Source organism: Odontomachus brunneus, unplaced genomic scaffold (genome assembly GCF_010583005.1).
Source record: "Odontomachus brunneus isolate Ranch 3 - 2012 unplaced genomic scaffold, Obru_v1 Obru_scaffold_061, whole genome shotgun sequence".
Lineage (NCBI taxonomy): Eukaryota > Metazoa > Arthropoda > Insecta > Hymenoptera > Formicidae > Odontomachus > Odontomachus brunneus.
Genome location: NW_022639511.1, coordinates 1,723,653 through 1,724,293, shown reverse-complemented (window position 1 = coordinate 1,724,293; position 641 = coordinate 1,723,653).

The window sequence follows — 641 nt, the reverse complement described above, 5'->3', positions numbered from 1 at the left end:
AAAGCGGTTGGTTACGGGAGATGAAAAGTGGATCGTTTACGATAACGTAGTACGTAAAAGATCATGGGGAAGCAGCAGTGAACCACCACAAACAACCTCGAAGGCAGGATTGCACCCGAAGAAAATTATGCTCTCAGTGTGGTGGGATTATAAAGGTATCATTTATTATGAGCTCTTACCATCAGGCAGGACGATCGATTCAACTGTATATTGCTCCCAATTAACGAAATTGAATCAAGCAATACGTTCAAAACGTCCAGAATTGGCAAATCGAAAAGGAGTCGTCTTCCACCACGACAATGCCAGACCCCATACTTCATTAACTACTCGGAACAAATTGTTAAGGCTTGGCTGGGATGTTTTACCTCACCCTCCTTATTCACCGGACCTGGCACCCTCTGATTATCATTTGTTCCGGTCGCTGCAAAATTCTCTGAACGGGAAAAACTTTGCTAATAATGAAGCTGTTAAAACGCAACTGGATCAGTTTTTTGCCGGTAAACCTCAGACGTTTTATGAATGTGGGATTATGAAATTGGTAAAAAGATGGCAAGAAGTCATAGAAAAGAATGGTCAATACATTATTGATTAGTATATATTTTGTATATTAAATAAATTGTATTTTATACCAGTCAAAAAAA